The following is a 22,638-nucleotide window of genomic DNA, read 5'->3' on the forward strand; positions in this document are numbered from 1 at the left end:
CTTTAAGAACACAGCAGCAAGTAAATTCCTGAATGGAATTCAGGAATCTCATAGATAAAGAGATAAATTACTTGTATTTTAAATGTAATAAAACTTCGTAAAGTTTATAAATCAGTTTGCTGATATCAGTAAAAAGACACCATGCTTCAAAGATCTTGGAAGATGCTGAAGGCCCCAGGGACACATTTGATATTCTCATCCATCCTTTCAGTCCATAGAAGTGGATCACAAAAAGAACGATTACTAGCTACACCAATCTGGATGTTTTGTTTCTGGGACTGTGGCCTGAGTTATATCTGGATGATAGACTGCTAGAATGAGATAGATTGTGCATCAAAAGTATTGATAAAATGTGTTTGGCCAAAGCATGATGAATTTTGCCAGGAGGGCTTTAATTGACTCCTGTGGGGGTTGGAAATGGATCTTGGATAAAGATTTGTGCACTGCAAAAGGAAGTGAAAGTGTGGCTGTAATGGGGCTTATTAAACCACTAAATAAAAAATCAGAAAGAACATTGGCTCATAAATTTCATGGCCTTTATTCTCTGTACATTAGCAGTCAGAGTATGGGAAACAACAAAATGGGCTTGAGGTCATAGTACAGGAAGGCAGATAGAAATATAACAGATATAACACAGACTTAGCAAGAGGATTCCCTTTAATTGGAATATAGCAACTGAATGATACAACTTAAAAGGAATGGAAGCAGTAGAAAAGAAGACCGTTTATTACAAGCAACCACCTCTGTTTGGAAATCTGAGTGAATGAACTCGTATTGTAGACTTATCTGGGTTAAAATAAGAGGAGAAATACACAGAATCAATAGTGGTGGTAGCTACTATTCCTTATCTAATCAAAGTGAAAATAATATGCAGATCTTTCAAAGTGATATGAAAAAGTAAGGATTACCTAATATCTATTAGGAAACAAACTCTGCCAAGCCCGATCCTTCAAGGAAATCCTTTCTCTTTCACACACAAGAGGATCAATATTCTGACTTGATACTAGCCAATAGGAAAGTGCAAGTAGCAGGAACATTGCGGAAAGTGATCGTATAATGCTGCAGTGTAGACAAACAGATACATAGGTCTTCAAAAAAGTGGATTTTAATAAACTCAGAGCAATGTTAAGTAAGAACCCAAGGCAGGAGAAGCTAATGGGATAGAAAGTCAAAAGATGTGGAAGGTTAAAATGTGTGTGTGCATGTCTGTTTCTTCATGTGCTTTTATTTAAAGCAATAGTCCCCATGACAAAAAGGAGGTCAACAAAAGAAGCTAATATGGTTACAGAAAAAAATTAGAGAAGATTTGTAAACAAACAAATAAAAACATATAGAAAAAGGAAGATGGATAGATCACCAAGAAAAAAAATGTATGAAGATAACCTGAAATGGTAGACAAAGTCTCAGGAAACTGAAGGTAAGAATGAGTAGAAGTTGGCAAAGGATGCTAAGAACATTAAAAATAATTTCCTTAGATGTGTTCAAAATAAGTATACCAGCTGCTCAATGAAGATGGCAAAAAGCTGCAAGGTAGTAAAGGAAAGGCAAATACTTCTATGCAGTTCATATTCTCAAATAGAAAAATCTGTATCTTCAGCAGGCAATTATGAAGAGCAAAGTGAAGAGCAAAGTGAAGAGGCAGGAGTGAAGCCTGAGACTGATAAAAACATGGTCAGAGAATACTGATTTACTTTTGGTGCTTTTAGGCTTCCAGGGGCATGAAAATTGCATAGTACAGTAAGTACTTACTTGTGAATGGTCTGGATAAAGCCTCTGTGTATTGTCTTTGCGAAATCCTGGAAAACTGATGAATAGCCAGATGACTGGAGGGATAATATTATCCTTCCTTCAAAAAAAGGAAGCAGCAAGATTGGGAGTAGAATGGAGCAGGCAGTTCTTACATGAATACCTGGGAAGATTGTAAAACAAAGCATACTGTATATGTATCAATCTGTAAGCACTATGAAAACAATGTGATAATTAAGAGAAGTCAGAATTAGGGCTGTGCAAAGCTTCTTCAGATTCCATTCCAGAAAAGTGCTTCACACAGAGATGCAGACACTACACAGGACAGCTGGGCAATCCCAGGAAAAGACAGGATTGATTTAAAGAGCTGCAGACTGATACTATGACTATACTCTGTAGCTCTGTTTAAAAATCAAATCTGAAGGATTGATAGTCCTAGTCAGTGTGGATTTGCCATGAACAAGACTTTCAGATTAAGTTTATCTCATTGTTTTAGTGGGATACTTCCCTTGCAGAGAGTAGGAATGAAGGTGAAAGGTCCCCTGTGCAAGCACCAAGTCATGTCTGACCCTTTGGGGGGATGCCGCTTTCGCAACATTTTCTTGGTAGACTATAGAGGGGGATGGTTTGCCATTGCCTTCCCTAGTTGTCACCTTCCCCAGCAATCTGGGTACTCATTTTACAATGTGAAATATAACTTGATTTCAACAAAAGACATGACAAAAACAAAAGCCCCCATGAGATTAACAAGCTAGATAAGTATGAACTGGACTTCATGACAATTAAGTGGATACATAGCTGGCTCAAAAATTGCATTCAAGGAGTGCTCATCAGCCATTTCTTAGCAAACTAGAGCAAGATATTGAGTAGGGTGCAGCAAGTCCTGGGCTCTGAACTCTTCAACATTTTTATTAATGACTTGGATGAAGAAGTGGAGGGAATGATTGTCAGATTTGCAGAAGACATAACATTAAGTGGGACAGTAGTACTCTGGAAGGCAAAATAATCTTGATAGGTTAAAGAATAGACAGAAAATGGTGGAATGAGGGAAAGGAGAGAAACGCAAAGTTATGCACATAAGAAACAAAGTCAAATGCACAGAAACAGGAAGGGGCTATTGATAATACCACTACTGAAAAAGTACTTGCTGAGCACTAAATATGAGTCAGCTGTGTGATAATTTTAGGTTGCATCAATAGAAATATAGTTTTCAAAATCTGGAAGCAGTAGTTCTACTTAATTCTGTTGGGTTAGATCTCTGCTTCCTCCTTGCCTTCTAGTATTTTGACCTTCGCCATTGAAAAAGGATTTAGACAAACTAGAAAAGTTCAGAGAAGGGCAGGAAGGTTGATTAAAGATCTAGAAAAGGAGGCTGAGGAGGTACCAATGTTCTTCCAATACCTGACAAGATATAAAATGCAAATCAAGACCTGTTCTCCACCATCTAGAGCAGCATAGGGAACAATGGATGTAGTTACGAGAACTAGGTTTCATACTGAAACCTAGAAAAAAGAATACTCAGAGTAGTTCAACAGTGGAACCAATTATTCAGACAGATGGTAAGATCCTCTTTCCTTGGTGTGTTCAAGCTGAGGCTAGGCAGCCTGCTGGAGATGCTTTAATCTGGATTTCTGCAGTACTTCCTTACAAAACTTTGCAGTTAGGTAGGTGAATACATAGAAAAATCATGAAAAAGTAAAACATAAAAACTAATTTATCATTTAAAAATGTCTACATTACTAGCCTATATATATATATATATATATATATACACACATATACACATACACATACTTATGCAGATTAGATAGCCTTTCATTTTAATCTAGAAATTTTCATGCACATGTGAAAATTTTGTGTAAAAAACTGCATTGAAATGCTGGCCAGGATAGGTAAGCAATCAGTCGGTAAAGCACTTACCTGTTGTCCCACCACATACAGAGCTCCTCCTATTCCACTGTTGAAATCATTTATAATTAGATATTGGAGTTTAAAAATTAGAGGAGTGCATTATGCAGTTTTAAATTTCATTTTGAACACTGTTTTCCCAATAAGACAATCTTATCACAATTCCTGATATCACCTACAAAGTATGAGATCATGGCCACATACAGTAGATTTTTTTCTCTACACGTAGTCTTCACTTACCAACCAGCCACTTAAAGGCTGTTTGAAGTTACAGTGGTACCCCAAAAGTAGATTTCTGACTGGAGCATGAAAGTATGACCCTCACAAGGCTTCCATGATCACCTGACACAGATTTGGCCACCTTGGAAGCAGCAGCCATTTTGGGTCACATGACCGCCCTTTGGAACCAGGAAGTCCTCCAGGCTTATGACCCTGGATGTCTGAGGCAGCAGGCCTGGTCACGTGGTCACACTACTTCCTGTGATTTAGCAGCCAGCATAGGGAGCCTTGTGTGTGCCTTACTGTACAGGAAAGGTAAGCACTTTTTTCATGCAGTATTATGTATTGACTTATGCTTGCCTTTAATTTTTTCCCTGTTTTTGTTTAACTTATGTAGAGAGTTGTATGCTGGCATGCATTTTCCATCCTCCACCTGTCTGATTTTTAATTATATTTAACAATGCCTGAATGCTGGTTTACTGTTTTTAAAACAGGTGTTTTATAAAAATCAGATTTATATACAGTGCTGTACAGTAACAAAAGCTGCAGAGTTTACCACAGCAGGAAAAAAAAGTACTGTACTGTACCTTTAAACCTGTTTAGTACTGTACTGTAGAACAAAGATTCCAATGAAGACCTTACAGTAAAAGTTTTTAATAATCAACCAGTAATATTTGTTGAAAATAACAGTAATATTAAATGAAAGTAATACTACTGTAGCCACAGAAGAATTTCCATAGTAATGTTTCGGTGGAAAACATATGACTATCACACTCCACCCCCCACAGTACTGCAAAGTAACTCCTGGTTCGCTTAACAACCTCACCATTCGCTTAAAGACCAAAGGAAACCACAAGCCCCGATCTTGAATCACTTAATGACTGCTGTGACTCACTTAACAACTGCAGTAAAAAAGGTAAAAACAAGTCTGGACTCACTTAACAACTGTTATGCCTTACTGTGAGGTTTCAGCCAGCTTCTGACTCAGAAAATGAAACTTTTTCTGAGTCAGAAGAGGAAACAGAAACTTACCAGGCAGAAACAGGGAAAGCAAAACCCAGAAATGGCTTAGCAGTGTGGGACGAGTTACAGACGCTGATTAGCCAGTCTTCAGAGGAGGATTTGAATCCTCCAATCAGCGCATGCAAAAGACATACAGAAAAGCACATGAAGGAGAAAGCAGCCCGATTGACTGCAGAAGGGAATAGGTGCGCAAGGGATCAGCATAAAAGGCAGATGTGCGAAGAGCAAGCTGCCGGAGACAACCGATCCTTCAGGCTCACAGCTTTCATGGAAGAGTCCTTAACTGCAGCGGAAGCCTTACCTGTAGCCAGAGTGGAATCAGCACTAGCCTCTTCTACCTCCAAGGAACTGCCTTCTGTACTAGCTGCTCCAGAGGATCCTTTCCCTGCCGCCCCTTCCAAGCATAGCCTTGCATCCAGCTCCAGACCTTGCCCCACATTCCAGCACAATCCAGGTTTGCACCCGGCCTAGCTCCCTGTAATGCCTAAGGTTTCCAGTCCAGTCTAGTCATGCTTCAGGCTTTCAGCCTTGCCCAGAATCTCCAGTCCAGTCATGCTTCAAGTTCTTAGCCTTGCTGTCATGAGTACTGATGGTGAACAGGAGGGGGCCACTATCCAGGGGCAAAAACACATGTGTAGTTTAGAGACTTTGAGCTGTCATTCAAAGAGACATAGAACAGACCCGCCTTGACTTTTGGGGGTTTATCTGTCTGGGTTTTCCCACGCTTCTTCAGTTTGGTAGGATTTTCTGTCTACTATAGCAATAATAAAGCACTAGAGACTTCTTCCTCGTCTCAGCATGGTTCTTGCTTAGTCAGGACACTTGCCTAGGATTTCCAGTCCAGTCCAGTCTTGCTTCGAGCCCACAGTCTTGCCTTGAGTCTCCAGTCCAGTTCAGTCTTGTTCCCAGTTCTCAGCCTTGCCTAGGATCTCCAGTCCCATTCAATCTTGGTTCCAGCTATCAGCCTTGCCTAGAATCTCCAGTTCAGTCCAGTCTCGCTTCTGGCTCTCAGCCTTGCCCAGACTCTCCAGTCTAGCCCAGCCTTGCTTCTAAGGATCAGCATTGCCCAGACTTTCCAATCTAGCCCAGCCTCACTTCTAGAGATCAGCATGGCCCAGACCCTCCAGTTGAGCCTAGCCTTGCTTCTAGAGCCCAGCATTGCTCAGACTCTCCAGTCCAGCCTAGTCCTGCTTCTAGAGATCAGCGTTGCCCTGATTCTCCAGTCCAGCCCAGCCTTGCTCCTAGAGGTCAGTGTGGCCTTGGCCTTCCAGCCCAGTCCCACCTGGCCTCCAGAGCCATGTCTTGTCCATTGGCTCCATTGAATTCTGCCCCGCTGTTCTGCTGCAGTCTCACCCTGCATCATTGCCTATTTTCTGTTATTGCCTGTTATTGGTCTTGAGTGGCATAGTCTTGCCTTATTATTCAGCAGGACTTTATTATTGTAAATAGTTGCTTTTAATAAAGAGTTTTGATAATTCTGTCTGGCCACCTCATAGTCTGAACAGGACACTTACAACTGAAAGTCTGGGCTCAGTTGTGGTCATTAAGTGAAGACTGCCTGTACTTCAGATCTGTCTTAACAGTCAGGAACCACGCTGAGACAAGTCTCTAATGTTTTATTACTGCTACATTAGACAGAAAATCCTAACAAACTGAAGAAGCGTGGGAAAGACCCAGACAGATAAACCCCAAAGTCAAGGCGGGTCTGAACTGTGTCTCTTTGAATGGCTGCTTAACTCCTCAGTACTACGCATGCGTTTTCCCCCCTGGATAGGGGCCCCCTCCTCACCATCAGTACTCATGACAAGATCATATAGAAAGAACCCAAGAAACAGCTATTTTGCTGACAATCATGGCTTCTGTTTATAGGAAGTTCAATGGCTAGTGTAGTATAAGAAAGATCTGTGTGATCCTGACCAGGAACTATTGTCATTACGAGAATAAAACTAGAAGGATTCACGTCATGAAGGTAACTTTTGAAGTCAGCCTTACAGGGCTCCTCAGGACTAGCTTGAATGATTGTCTTACATAAGACAGATGACAAGATGGCATAGATTTAAATGATAATCCTACTTCAGTGGTCACACAATAGGGGCAAGCTGTGCAACTATGCTGCCCATTTCCTCCCTATACCTCACAGATGCATCAGCTGACTAAGAGACTGCCTCATTTTGTCCAGTGATAGAGCTGGTCCTAAATCAGCTTTTGCATTGTTTAAACAAGGAGACCCAGAGCACTAGCCACCATCACTCCATCAGGGCCCTAGACTTGGCAAATATTTTGAAGCTTAAAGCACTGGTCATTACTCAGGGGCCCAGAGGATGGCAATCAGAACAGCCCAGAGCGCTGGCTCTGAAAGACCAGTCCAGAAGTTGACAGGAAAGCAGCAGAATGTGCTGAAATACCAAGGGTGAGTTTCATTGAAGCATTAACACACTAGCAATGCTCTGAGAAATCTGAAGTGCAAGCAATTATTCTTGAGAAGGCCCCGAGCAGCAGCCCAGGAGCTTGGAAGAAAGAAAGGCCAAAGCCTCTTCAAAGTCCCACTCAGCAATACACCCCAACATTAGACCACATGTGGAAACAACTTCAGGTAGGGTTGGGTAGGGACAGCAGTGATACTGGAATAGAGAATATAGACAAAGGTGTTAAAATAAAGCTAAAATAGATTATAAAATAGGATTAGGTTATAGGATAGTGTTAAGTAGCTCCTTAAGACAGAAAGTAGGTCTATAAGAGAAAAGATCTAGCATTATAAACCAAATGCTATGCAAACTAGGCAATTGTTATTTCCTGAATTGTCAGCTACTGGGGAACCACATCTCAGTCACCCTCACCATCAGGCTGTTATAGTAAAGATAACCCTTCTCTCCCACCATCCAGATCACCTGGTCATACAGTCAATTTAAGCTGGCATATTACAAAAAATAAGTGATGAGCAAATATGCAAAATCTCTACTATGTATCTATACTAAGTCAATGTATGAAAATGCTGCCATGATAGACATGGCACTTACACAACTACCATTTATCCTAAAGTGAACTCACTGTCCAGTTAACTAAGTTCATCTAGAGACTGTTGTCTTGCTTTGTTGCAGGCCAGCTTGCTATTTAATTTCTTAATTAAAATAATCATTTTTAAGTCAGGTGCAGCAAGAAACCTAGGGACACCAAAGGAACTGGGAGGACATTGGTGCTGTAAGTACCACATTGCCACCTCTGCTGTAAGGTGGGTGGATGCTAAACCTGGGACAAGATCCGGGAATATACTACTTCATCTTCGCCTGGTATGCAAGATTTATCTCTTTGCCATTCTGAGGTTTGGTGCCAAACCATCATCTACATTCATCAGCAAAGCTGGGAAACATGGTAGTCTTTTTAAAGATGCAACCTACACTCTGCATCACTTTGGAAAAACTGCCAATAATATTTTAATAATTCGACTGCATAAAGGGAAGCATGTTCATTTCCTTGGTAAATAATTTTAACCTTGACAGCAAAATCACTGCTAATCTTATTATGTAACATTCCTTCTTGGTAATTACTATGCTTCTGTGTATATTCTTAGTACTACACAGTTCTACTGTGTATATTTTTTGATAATTACATGCGTTATGTATTCATTTTACACTTGCGCTTCGTTACTGACTCACCCATGTTTCTGATTTTATAATTTTGTTTCATTTTACAACTTCGTTAAAATGCTATGGCTAAGTAGATGTATAGCGCTGGATATGTGAACATGTACCAATTTGATGAAAACAATTATTATACAGATTGCAAATTTTGCAGAAACCATTATTTAATTTTGTGAATAATTTACTAAATTAACCACCAGTATTTTTTCATCTCTTGTAGCTTTCCTTGTCTTAGTCTCTATAAGTGCTGAAATCCAGGTAAAATTCCTTTGATCATAGCAGTTACTTTGCTTCAAATATATATTCAAATATGCTCCCAAAGAATAAATTAAGAAAATAATATACCCATTTCAGAATCCTTTGAAATTAAGATGTTAATCTTTTATAATAACACCTTCTCGGTATTTAGTTACTTTGACTAATGCCCTCTGTACCTGTACTGCAGATTTTGGTTTTTCATCTGACTCAGAGTTTGAGGATTGAATGAAGGAACGTTTTAATCTATTAAAGCCGCACTACTTCAAAATAGTACACAGATATTATGGAACACCATCAGTTAATTTTCATTCTGTGTTTATTGTTATTTAAATCCTTCTTAAATATACCCACACTGAGTCTTTGAGGCTGTGCACTGGGCTTGGCTAAAGCCTGAAATTTTAGGTAGACTGGGATAATCTGGAACAGAGTTTCATCTACCAGAAGTGCAGCACCAACATATCATGAAGCCACAGTTTTGATGTGTTGCTTCAGACCGTAAGGACGCTGCAAAGGATAGTTTCACAGCAGTTTACCAACAAGGTGGATACTTTGGGGGGGGAGTGTAGTTTATATAAACACAACAGTTTATGAATTATCATAAATAGATTACTGTTTTGACAATCATTTTCTTTCATCCAAAAGAACAGTGAGTTAATCTCTAATACTCATCCCCATTCTCAGTCTAGAACAGTCAGTTGTACTGCATTCAAGAAGGGGCATCTTTTTTCTTTACTATCATTTTCCATTCAGGTAAAACCAACCAACAAGCCCTGAATAGTTCTGTCTGAAATTTGCCACTATTGTTTGATTGCACATGGTAAAGGAATGTAGTTTTAAAACCACTATGCCACTTCCCACTCACAGCAGTCTAATTTTCTGTAAATATAATATTCTGGTAAATAAACCGAAATATTAAAGTCATTTAGCTGTAGGTATTTTCCCACGTTAGATGGAATGGCAGAACTCTGTTTCCCCAAATCTTTTTTTTTTTTTGGAAGATGCAGTTGGATCAGATGATCTCTGGAGTGATGAGAATCGCTTGGAACATTGGGTCACAGACCCAAATAACACAAAAATACAGTGTCACACTCATAGTAAAAAGGCCTTTGATTGTGCTTGGTCTACTTTCCTACTAACAAAGTGTGAATTCTGATGGAGTTTTTAAAGGTTACTAAAAGAATTCCAAACAGCAAACAGCAATCTTGCAGAGTAGAAGCATGAACCAAAAAAAGGAACTTCAACATTAAGCTTAATTACATTCAGAAATAAATTCAGTCTTCATATTGTAGTTAGATGAAGAAAATAGAGACAGCTTACTTTTATTCAGTAGATCTGGATACAAGTAGTTTCATAGTAGAAAGCATTTATTCATCATTGGTTCTTTGTAAACATTTTCTATGTGGAATAGAGAGCTGCTTTTCTGCAGCACCTCCTGCTTGCATGTGTGCCAGAAGGGTAATGGAGACTGTTAATCCCCAAGCCCAAGAAGAAGGAGGAAGAGGCAGTCATGTCCCACATGACATCCCACAAGCATAATAGAGATGCGATTTGCTAGAGAGATCCCCTTATGCTTCTGAGACAATGCTGAGTTGATCCCTGATAATTCCAACAAATTACAATTACAAACTCAACAACAGCAAGAGTTATGTTAGGATCTATATCTGCTGAAAGAAACTGTACATAGAATTCTTCTGTCCATCCAGGAAATGGGCTAAAAAGAGGGGCTGGCACCTCGTTACAAATATCTCAGTAAAATTTTAAACAAAACATACGCATGTAATTTGATATTCCTTTATTCACAAATCTTTCAGCATAGAGGATTCTTCTGCAATTTTATCTCTAGCATTACTGACAGCAATTTATTAACTACAATAATATCAAAGCCCTACAAAATGTGTTGTTTATAAGTTGGTCAAAATACAATTCTTGTTTATAGTAAAATTTACTATGCCCCAGTTTTACTGTAGATGACAGCTTAGTGTGTTCTGTTTGTAATTCTGTATTGAAAATCCTTTGTATGAGATACCATAGCCTGTTCTTGTCCCAGTGACATTAACATCTCAGTTGAAAATCCTAGTTTTTGTCATTTATCTTCTATTTGATGTTTCCAGGAAGAATAATATCTATCTGTCAGAGTAAGATGTGTCAGACCCAAGGCTGAAAATGAGCTTTTAGACAATATTTAAACACACATACACATGCTCTTCTTTCAGTTTTTACAAGCTCTGTCTCTAGATGTACAACAACATTAAGTGCACATTTCACATAAATTCTTAGGGAGCTGGTTTGGACCCCTGCCCCCCCCCTTTTTTTTAATCCATTCAATCATGTCCAATTCTTGGAAACTGCCTGGACAAGTTCCTGCAGTTTTTTTGGCAAGGTGTTTCAGAAGTGGGTTGCCATTGCCTACTTCCTAGGGCTGAGAGAAAGTGACTGGCCCAAGGTCACCCAGCTGGCTTTGTGCCTAAGGCGGGACTAGAACCAAGTCTCCCAGTTTCTAGCCTGATGCCTTAACCACTACTCCAATCTGGCCCTCTCTCGTTCATCATAATTGATGCACTGGGTTTAACTGATGCATTAATCCCAAATAAATATTTTCTTCAATAATTTTATTGAAGAAATTTATATGGGAAAGTAGACCATGTAGGATTCATTAGCTAAACTGAATATCTATTGAGGATGGTGGTTTAATTTGTCAGATTTTCAAAATTATAATTGAGCTTATATTTTATCAACTACATCTGTCTGGACTGAACACTTAGCCAAACATCAACATTTTTTGGTCTATTTGGAAAGCTTTTATGTATTTCCATTAAGGTCTTAGGAATTTCTAGGGTCGATATGTATGTATGTATGTATTTATTTTCTATCCTGCCTTTATTATTTTTATAAATAACTCAAGGTGGCAAACATACCTAATACTCCTTCCTCCTCCTATTTTCCCCACAACAACCACCCTGTGAGGTGAGCTGGACTGAGAGAGAGTGACTGGCCCAAGATCACCCAGCTGGCTTTCATGCCTGAGGCAGGACTGGAACTTCTCATATAGTAGAGAAGGAATTTCATCTCTGGATTTGTGAGCAGCCAGGCAGGTTTGGGCCTTGTTGGGTGCCGATGTTGAGACTCATGAATATTTACAATTATGGAAACACTCTACCCTAAAAATAAGGGGCTAAATGTTCTATTAGAAGCTGTGGGTGGAATCTGGAATATGTACTTTAAATCAGTTACTTTGTAACAACCATTTTAAAGATTTTTCTCAACTTCAAGCAAAATTTTGTCTCCCTGATTCACAACAGTGGCAATATAATAAACTCAAGCATGTTTTAAGGGCTCATTATGAACCAGATGTTTTGGTTACTTCTGAGAAACCTGAGATGTTATTACATTTGATGATGTTTGAAAATAATCCTGCATTGTTTTTGTATACGTACATTGACATTACAGACATTTATGGCTCATGGATTAAAGAACTGGAACATCGATAAGGAAACATCATTGGCTGCAGGTCTTAAAAAATGTTAGATTTGTTTTAGTGGATTTAAAATTAAAACTGATTTATCAAAAGATTTTATTTCAAGTTTACTGGACACCCCAAAGAATGTATTCAAAAGGATGGACATAAAACAATTTCTGACAACAATTTCAACCTGATCTCTTATGTTTGACATACTATACTATTGCTGACTCCTATGCCACTCCTTACATTTATGCAAATAATATTGATTTCATAATTCAGAATTAATTACTGTAATCTCTGTAAGATTCTTAAAATATTTGAAAGTAGCTTTATAGCCAATAAAATTATGCCATGATTTGTAAAACCTTGCTCGTACAGTTTTGCGCATTTATATTGTCCCCACCCCAGAAAACTATACTTGTTATGTATATCTAATGCCCTTGTTGTGTTGGATATATGTAATATATTGTCCCATGTTTATGTATGAGCCAGAATGACTTGAGACATTGGAATACTTGAGTTTATTTCTTTTTGACAACTCTAGGAGCAAGGAACTTGAAGGAAGTTCTTTAGGCAGGATCAGGCTTCCTAACTGTTTGCAGGATCCAAGAGCATATTTGGGCCACTAAAAATGGTTCTCTATATTTACAAGTTCCCATGATTTGCAAATAGGTAAATATATTCAAACAGATTTCATACTGAATATCTTGCCGAATTGTCTGTTTTATCTTTTTCATTCAGTAGAAAAGCATTACCTTGGGATAAACATTATTTAGACCGCTAAAATGCACATTTTATACTATTAACTATGTAAGAATTAAAAAAATAGAAGCTCTTTATTTGTATGAGTTTGATGTATTGGTTAAGGCATCAGGCTAGGAACTGGGTGGCGGTGAGTTCTAGTCCTTCCTTAGGCACAAAGCCAGCCGGGTGAACTTGGGCCAGTCACTCTCTCTCAGCCCTAGTAAGGAGGCAATGGCAAACCACTTCCGAAAAAAACTGCCAGCAAAACTGCAGGGACTCCAGGCAGTCTCAGAATCGGACACAATTGAACAGATTAAAAAAAAAAAGATGGCATTTATATCAATGTGGAAAATGTTGTCTTGAGAAATAAATATTTCAGTACATAAGGCATTGAATTACTGAAGCCTGACCACACACCTTTAACTGAATAAACAATACAAACTGTTGCCAGTGTCAGAAGAAAGAAGCACAATTTATTTACTGACACTTATGTTTACCAACAGCCAGTAGACCTAGCTCTCTTTCAAAATCTATCCCTGACTCTGAATAAGTACCAATAATTTTACTGTGTATAGAACTGATCCTGGTGTCACTGATATTTACAAAAATATATATCTTTATATCTTTCTTAGCTTTCCACTTCACTTCTTTCCCTTTTCCTCTTCTTTAATTTTACTTTATATTATATTATTTTATTCTTGAGAAAATTCTTAATAAAATTATTATTAAAAAAAGGAAACAAATTTAAATGAAGGAATGGGGAAAAGAAGGGTTAAGAGGAGCAGGTAAAGTATACATAAACTTTGAAGTGAATTGGACTGCTTACCAGGAACACTTTAAAATGATTGCAAGTGCTAGTCATTTGGGAGTGAAATCCTAATTCATCTTGTTAGTAATGGAATTGTTCAAAAGGAATGAGGGATCAGCCTATTGCCTTCTCTCCTGCATTTCCCTGGACAACTATCAACTATCCCCCCCACCCCACCCCCAGCACTTCAGAGAGGATTTGAGGGTGTGCCTAAGGCTGCAGAGGGAAGACAACATTGCCTTTTCCATTTTCTGTTGATAATAGCAGTTTCATCGTTAAGGAGATCGTGCTGGATTTTGGCTCTGCAGTTTTTCTTCTCTGCCTATGGGTTTGAACTCTGTAATATCTAATTTCTGCCACTTGACTGTGTTTCTGGAGTAGTACAACAGAGACCTAGAAGGATTGTAATTATCCAAGCAAGAAGAGAGGATAAGAAGTGCAGAAAGAACTCTTGTTATCAAATGAAGTAGAGCTGATTTTTTAAAAGAAATTTAGCCGAAGGAAATGAGAGGAGCAAACAATGGAATGCTGTGTACTGTTTATGATTGTATGCCGCCCAGAGTCACTTGTTGAGATGGGCAGCTATAGAAATTAAATAAATAAATATGGTTTGGATACTGAAAAAATTCAGTGAAGAAAAATGACTTTAAAAAAAAATATCACTTAATTTTAAGGATTAAAGAACAAACAATAGCATACTAGTTTCAATTAGCAATAATTGCATCTCAGATAAACCTCATTGGCTACGATACTGCCACTGTGCAAAGCTATCATACTAGCGGAATGAATGAAATAACTTCTCTTGCCTATATATTCTCCATTACAAAACTCTACTTGACTGAAGTCTGACACATTTTGAGGGAATACAGTAGTTATAATGGGCATGACATTCAAAGGGCAAAGCAGAGAATGGAATATTATGATCTGAATGTAATTAAATAGTTGCTAATACAGTTTTGTACAAAATAAAGGATTATTTCAACAAGTATTAAAGCTAAAGAATATGAACAGGAATTCAGAAGGAAACACTTTCAAGAATGTTTTCTCCAGTCAGGGCATTGGAAGGACACAACGTCATCATAATTATATGAGGAAATTTTGCAATAGATTCCAGATGAGCATTTACTAGAAGCTGAAACATAATGCAATCCATATTTACTCAGCAATAAATCCTATTTGTGTGTGGTGCTTACTTGCATAATTACATTTATTTCAGTAAAAACAGAGAATCTACAACTGCCATGTCAATAGTATCTCAACTGAGATGGGGCAAACGCAACAGCATTCCAAATAATAAGTAGAATGAACTGTCAAAAAAATTCAGAGTTAAGCATAACTGGAATCTCTTTGAAAGACTTCTTCGTTTTTGTGATGCTGGCACAAAATAAAACGACACTGCCACTACTCTTTAAAAATTTGATCAACTGAGTTTTTTGGGGGTAGTCAAGGATCTATTACATTCTGGCTAACAAAAACAACAATAAGATTAATCTATTTTGAGCAGTCTATATATCTTGCAGATAATACCAATCATATGCTAACTTGAATGCCATTACTGATAAGTTTGTCATTTGCTTTACAAATTACAGTGGATTTGTTTCTCATTTTGTACAGTTTGAGGAAGTGAATAATTCTCCAACTATCTTACCATTTTAGTGTTTGGTCCTTATACAGTACTTCCTGGCTTAAAAATATGATTGGTAGGGGGCCAACTGTGTGTGTAATCTATGGAAAAAGTTACCACACAAGTGGGGTAAACTGGATTGGAACAGCAGTAGGGTGGTGATGGTGACAATGATAACAGTGATCCCATTCTACTTCCCAGAGAGAGCCAAGCCATGTAAGGCTTTATATGCTACAGTAAGGACCATGGATTGGGACAAGAAAACAACTGATAATTAGCGTAGAAGCTTTACTGTAAGATTAATGTGGTTTCTCCTGCAAGTACTTGCTCACCACTTGTACTGCAACATTTCAGGCCATTATATTTTTCAGACTAACTTAGAGGAATCCCACAAAGAGTTTTGACCTGTGGTCACCACTGAATGCATCATCAGTGCCATATTTTTCTTCTCCAGGAGTGGGCATACCTAATTTATCAGGCAAAACCTAATACATAGCTCTCTTGGCACCAATGTAATGTGGTGCCCAACATTGGTGCCTGATCCAGGAGGACACCCAAGTTCCTAATCTGATTCTTAAGTAGAAATGTCACCTCATTCAGATCAGCATCAGCTGATGTTTGAATTTCAATACTCAACAATCCCAGCTAGGATTGTCAGTGAAATGGTAAGAACTGTGGTCAAAATATTTGAAATCTGCTTTGATCTTCAGATTTCCTCACTGAAAAAAAAAGGAAAATACAATCCTAAGATCTGGGTGCCTATTGTCATGTCTGTAATGAAAATGGCAAGTAAAATAACAAGTTTTCTGCAATGTCTCCTTCTTGAGTAATCTTTCTACATGCTTATTCTATCATAGTCCAAACATATGCAAGGTTTATTTCTTGTTCTTTAAATATCCACAGAATGTTTCATTGTTTTCATAATGGTTTAATATCTCTCTTGGTTCCTTTTGGCTATTTTTATTGCCAATGTACATTTTTAAATTTTTGGCAGAATATGCATTTCATATTGTTCTCTTTGATTTGTCAAGAACATGCTTTAAAGCAACAAACTTACTGAACTTGAAAGCCTGAAAATTACTTGGGCATACATTTTCAAATGCCAGAATCTTGGGCCAACTGTGCAAATATTTAGATCACCTAAGAACAGAGGCATGAACCAGACCAACCTCACTATGTAGATCTGCTTTTATTCACCACCTAGTAAGCCATCCAATAAGGAAAGGAAATCAAAGAGCCACAATAAATACAGGTCCCATCAGCATCAGTATTTTATATCATGATATATTTAACCAGTACACAAATTAATCTTGCCTTTTTCCTGTTAGCCAACTACTAACAATGTTCGTTCCTGTAAGATAGCTTCTATAATTTTCACCTGTTCCTATCCTTCTGATTCCATCGGCATTGCTGATAGCTAATGTTTCTCTTATGGATAAAAAAAATATAGGGACATATATTGCAAGATTACTTACATTGATCTAAAGGTCTTTTACTATAGGAACACCAAAACACATAGGCAGTTAAAAAATACCTGTACACACTTAAATCTGTAGTTTGAAAATGATGTTGTTAAGACAATTATTAGATTCCCATTCTTTATTAATTTGAACCAGAAAATGCTTCCAATAGTTATAATTGATAAGAGAACTTGACTATATGAACATAGAATATCTGAAGGAATTGTATTTACCTTTGCATGAAAAGTTGTGGCAGCTAAGTTTTTATTTCACACGTAGTTACTATAAGCATAGGCACTTAAACCAAGTAATTACCATTTACATTACCCTAGTTATCTGAAATATCTGCTTGCCTATAAATGTAAATATCCTTTGTTTTGATAAAGGAAAATAAATATTTTATTCTGTTCCTCCTGTAACATATTGGTTGCAATGAAGTAAGTTCTCATGCTACATATCTGGAAAGGATATTTTAGTCTATAATGCTGCTCCATGATCAGACACAAATAGAAGGTTATATAAAGATACTGTTCCAAAAAATAGAGAGAGGCACAAAACATCGTTAAATACATCAATTGGATTATAATAAATATGGCATGTGCTCATTCAGTTTGGCAGATTGTTTACATAGCAGCTGAATGTATTTTGGCCAACAGAAAAAAAGGCTTGTTAAGCATTATTCTTACATATATGGTTATAACAAGTTTTTATTTAACCTGTATTACTAAATGGAATGTGCATACTTTTATTTTATTTTATTTATTCAACTTGGTATACTGCCAAATAGCAAAGTGTTTTGGTAGGCTATAAGAAAACAAATTTAAAATCACTATGTTAAAACTATTTTTAACCAATAAAACAAATAAAACCAATACAATTAAGAATTCACATTTAACCATTATTAACCTGTTCAAAAAGATATATTTTAAGGCATTTTTTAGAAGCTAATAATGTTCAACCCTTCAACTTTGCAGATCTGGGGTTGCCATAGAGAACACTCAATGATTCTGAGTTGCCATCAGATAAGCTTGTGACAACTGTAGGGGAACCTCCTGAGATGGTCTCAGTAGGCACAGAGGTTCATTTACATCCTTTTTGTTCTATCCCTCTGATTTATGAACATTATGAATGTTGAATGACTAAGGATTGGTCTGCAATACTCGCAAGAGTATAAGAACTTTTTTTATAGGGTGAAACATATTCCCTGTTTCTTTAACTGGTCAGTCTTCTTTTATTAAAGAGGAAAGATCACTAATGAAATCTCCCATTCATAGTCATACACCCATGAGTCCTTTTTTCATATACCGAATCTATCCCATGTATTTTACTCCAATTGTGATATATGAGAGATTGGCACTTCATTTTCTTTTTCATGTTTACATCTAAAATTTGTAAGTTTGCATACTTCAATAGTTTAACACAAGATTGTTGTGTCTGTGAAAGATCAGTAGGATGGAATGGGAAAGCATATGAAACTAACAAACAAAACCCATATATACTTCCAAAATAAATGGATAATTTTGATTTATTCCTATTGCTAAACTGGCAAAACTATTGATATACTTTAGCCTTGATATGCCATGCAAACTTTCTCAGTCTGATGCTTTCTTGTTATAAAAGTAAAAGCAGTCATTGTTAAGCTGTATCAAATGTTACTTTAACTTCTAAGAGACATAGACTATTTTGTGTCAAGCTGAACATTTTTGTTAGGTTTTGGAATACAGTATACACAATATACAATAGCTGCTGAAGTGTGTGATGATGTATGCTGACTGCTATGCTTGAGTGCAGTGCAAAAAAACTACCTTTGTGAAAACCTTTGTCCTAGTTTTGAATTATACCTTTATTTAGGTGGCAAATATGCTTTAACTTGCATTTAATTCTAATTCTAGACCTTCAGAGGAATTGTATAGGGCTACATCCAACATCATATGAGCATCCACCTGCTTGAACAATCGAAGAGAAGTTTTTCTTGTTTTCTTCTACGCTTCTGCTGTTCACTTCCAAAATCTAGTCTGTTGAATCCTCCAAACATACAGTTCAGATTTTGCATAAGGATATACTGGAAAAGAGAAACCTGGTCTGCCAGCATTAGGGATTCCTAATTCCTAAAGCAATTGTATGCAACCTATAATTTGAAAAGGACAGCTGAAATGTGCATTTTCTAACAGGTGAACTAAACACAAATCATGTTTTCTTTCAAGATGATTAAAGTTCTTAAAACCCATCTTTGAATGAAAAAGTCTCATATAACATCACTAAATTCAGCTTCTCGGAAGACAGTTCTGTTGAGAGATAATTATTGGATTCTCTCCTTTTATCTTTTTTTTTGGAAATTACATGAAAACAGCATTTATTATTTAACAGTCCATTCTCTTTATGGCTGCTTCTCATTTATACATAATCCTCTGCTTAAAACATAATGCATTTCTATGGAGATTATCAAGGCATCAAAAGCAATAGTAAAAAATTACTTTCTAATAAAAATATGCTGCAAATGCCTGTATTAATAAGCAGAAGAGCTGAATAAATGCAGTTTCCAAATTAATGGGAAGATACAAATTATTTTAAAAATAATTAGTCAAAAAAACTGAAGCTTGGTTTTTGAACAAGAACAAGAACAGGAACAAGCATATCAAATGGAAATACTGTAAGACTGGAAATTGCGACAGTATAATGGATCATATGAAAAGTTAATAAACAAACAAAACATTGTCAAAAGACTTTATGTTCTAGAATGATACTAAATTAGTCCTAATGAATTCTTTCTGAAATAAGTTTGGTTGTGCACATACTTAGTCCTGCTTATAGGGAACACCAATTTAAACTGATTTTGACAGATCTAAGTGTGACTAAATCTAAGTATAACATTTTAAATTATCTATAGGATCTATGAGTAAATATATTTACAATGCAATTAATGAAGTATCAAATCAGAACTCAAGCAATTTTGTATAATCCAAGACTGTAAATAAATAATGTAGAATTATTGAATTCTGTCTTATACCTTCCTTTAGAAATCTACTGATAATTATACAACTGTGATATATCTTGTGCTATTTTTGAGAAATTCAAAACATTCAAGTTGTTACTTAAATAACAGCACCAGCCAACTAGCTGAAGCAGCATATTTGCAAAAGATTGTAATGTCAATCTACTACAAAAACAGAAAAGAAAATCACATTTAGAAATACTGTATATCAGTAAGTACAGCATCAAACTTACCTCTCTGTATTTCCTGTATTTTATTTGCTTTAATGTACAGATCACTTATTTCTCCCAAATATTATCAAAATAGTAATGAAATAAAAAAAGCAAGTCAAACAAATTTAATATATAACCTCCACTTTTTTTCTGTTTCTTATATCAAGTGACAACATATTCAAAATTGTTGTACTCCTACCTGATTATTGCAAAGAAACATTCTTAGAGCACAATCCTGCCATCGTTGAGCAATTTAAAACTTTATTGACTTAAAAAGAAATATCTTAGCACATAGATGTACATTTGTATTAGCAACCCATATGTGAAAGCAGAACTTGATGTTTTTATTGGATTGTAATCTTGCATTTTCCTAATTCTATAAGAGTTAAGGAAACTATACCCATTCTCATTTTAAGATAATTGAAGAGGGGGGGTGTCAATAAATCACTGTTTTAATTGTCATGTACCAAAAAAATAATAAATTAATTCAAAAAAAACTTCAAAAGGTTATTTTAAAAATTATGCGACTTATCACTGAAATGTCATTGCACTGGGCAAGATGACATGCTGAAACCTGACATTTTGTATTTGCATTCACATCAGAAATCTTGATAAATGTATTCATCATATATAAAGAATTTTAAAACTTGCATCGCAATTCAGTCCACTGACCTGTTACTGGAACAAGACATACTTCACATCACTGAATCATATACTACTGATTATTCAGAAGAATAATTTAAACCATTTTAAGTATTGTACAAATTACATTTTGTAATGCATCATGTTCCAAAGTTAATGCAAGAATTATTGCATTTCCATTGCACTGAAATACAAATACTGTGAGAAAACTCTCATATATGAGTGCAAGATATCCACCCCTCAACCAAATTAATTGAAAATTAACTGCATGGAAGATACCATGGTTTGATTTCTGAAATTTGATTTTCATTGTGATGGCTAACAAAACTTTATGACAAATTTAATTTGAAACAACCTTAGAATATGAGAATTTGCTTTACATTTCTGATCTGCAGTTTACACTGAAGAGATGCTTGTCAAATAGAGCATCTTATCTTGTGGTGTTTCTTTAATCAAAGATCTACAATTCTGGAAAAAGGTGACTGATTAAATTCTCTGATGTTCAGTATAACATTCCAAAGGTGTCTCTCATATTGGCAGCCCTAAAAAAATAAGTATATTAAATTGCAGTAAAGTTAAGAGAAATGTCAAACTCACCAAACTGGTGGACTTATTCTTCATGGGGGGAGATGGGCTTGATCTACCAGTTCAACCAGTGTGAGTCCCCTTCTAAAAGTTTCATTCTGTGAAGCCTGTGTACCCCACGAGTGCAAGCTGAGGCAGAGCTCAGTTGAGCAGAGCAAGAGACAGATGTAAGGAGCGCTGTAAGACTTCCAGTGTGTTGCCTCTGCCACAGCTGGAGTGATGGGCTTTGCCTGCTCCTCTGTTGTCTGACATTGCCGCTCATGAAGCTGCAGATGAGCAAAGGAAACCTAATCACCTGTGCCTAAGCTGACTCCTACTGTAAAACCCCAGAGTTTTGTCAACTGTGGAGATAATCAATTCATCAGGAGTGGGGGGGAAATGCCATCTGTCACCTTAAGTAAAACAATCAATATTCTTATTTGGGTGCTTATATTTCTCTTTAAAACAAGGTGATAATTATCCAAGCTGGCATTCAGAGTGCTTGGTCAGCTAGATCAACGATTAAAACAGGCGTGAAATGCTTTCTGACATAGCAGGGCACTGGTATTTATAGGCTGGGCAGCTCTGTTGATGGAATTTAGCTGGATTCATAATGGAAGATAGAATCTTGCCTTTCTCTGAGGGGCAGGGAAGAATGAAATAAAAGCGCAATGTTCGAAACAGGAGGAAAAACAAGTCAAGATGTAATCTATAGTGAGAGGGCTGCCCACCATCCCAGCTACCATAGTGGGGCTGCAAAAGTCCAGGCAACTTAAAACTGCCAGTGTCTTGTTTCCAAATAACCTGGATTTTTGCAGCCCAGATATGCTAGTCGTACTTATGTACTCGACAATTTCATTTATTTGTTTTTGAACTGATAAAGAAGAGTAGCTGTGTCTATATCAGGCAGGTTCCACGGAAGTAGTGTTTTTGATTTCTAACAAAAACTCTTGGAATATTTTGGTGATGGCCACCAAATCCCCAAAGCTTACATTTCATAATTCAGTTCACATAAGACCTTACACTATGGTTAACAGAAGAACAATGTACTGAATTAACCAGTTAAACCATGAACCCAGAGTTCGTTTGGAGTCGGCAGTGCCTAAATTGAATGGTATAGGTATAGATAGAGAGATAATCTTCATTGGTGTGGTTTGTACAGCATGCCAAGCTAATTGGCTAGTTTGCTCAGTGTGTTGTGAAAGCATAGTCATAGAATCATAAGGTTGGTTGGTACCTTAGAGGTCATCTAGTCCACACTTTCTTGCAAATGGATTTCCATTCATAAAATGACTTTGTTGTTGTTGCTGTTGTTCTCCTATTTCTAGCATTCACTTGTA

General features: G+C 36.9%; 1 long non-coding RNA gene and 1 pseudogene across 1 annotated transcript in view; one reads left to right on the plus strand and one right to left on the minus strand.

Moving 5' to 3' along the window:
• LOC134491405 (uncharacterized) overlaps positions 1 to 22,638 on the plus strand; it is a 771,213-nt gene that overhangs the window by 263,945 nt on the left and 484,630 nt on the right. The gene's annotated exons all lie outside the window — the stretch shown is intronic.
• Positions 14,449 to 14,573, minus strand: LOC134492644 (U4 spliceosomal RNA; annotated as a pseudogene).

This window comes from Candoia aspera, chromosome 2 (genome assembly GCF_035149785.1).
Source record: "Candoia aspera isolate rCanAsp1 chromosome 2, rCanAsp1.hap2, whole genome shotgun sequence".
Taxonomy (NCBI): Eukaryota; Metazoa; Chordata; class Lepidosauria; order Squamata; family Boidae; genus Candoia; species Candoia aspera.